A 713-nucleotide genomic window follows, 5' to 3' on the forward strand; every position below is an offset into this window, starting at 1 on the left:
ATTATTCAAATTTATGCACCAGCCACTAAGGCCAAAGATGATGAAATTGAAGATTTTATCAACTTCTGCAGTCTGAAATTGATGGAACATGCAATCAGGATGCATTGATAATTACTGGTGATTGGAATAGTAAAGTTGGAAACAAAAAAGAAGGATCAGTAGTTGGAAAATATGGCCTCAGTGATAGAAACAATGCTGGAGATGGCATGATAGAATTTTGCAAGACCAATGACTTCTTCATTGCAAATACCTTTTTTTATCAACATAAATGGTGACTGTATACGTGGAACTTGCCAGATGGAATAAACAGGAATCAAATCGACCACATCTGTGGAAAGAGACGATGGAAAAGCTCAATATCATCAGAACAAGGCCAGGGGGCTGACTGTGGAACAAACCATCAACTGTTCATATGTAAGTTCAAGCTAAAACTGAAGAAAATTAGAACAAGTCCATGAGAGCCAAAGTACTACCTTGAGCATATCCCACCTGAATTTAGAGACCATCTCAAGAATAGATTTGACAAGTTGAACCCTAATGACTGAAGACGAGACGAGTTATGGAATGACATCAAGGATATTATACATGAAGAAAGCAAGAGGTCATTAAAAAGACAGGAAAGAAAGAAAAGAGCAAAATGGATGTCAGAAGAGACTCTGAAACTTGCTCTTGAACATAGAGTAGCTAAAGCAAAAGGAAGAAATGATGAAGTA

Source organism: Trichechus manatus, unplaced genomic scaffold, assembly GCF_000243295.1.
Source record: "Trichechus manatus latirostris isolate Lorelei unplaced genomic scaffold, TriManLat1.0 scaffold00015, whole genome shotgun sequence".
NCBI lineage: Eukaryota > Metazoa > Chordata > Mammalia > Sirenia > Trichechidae > Trichechus > Trichechus manatus.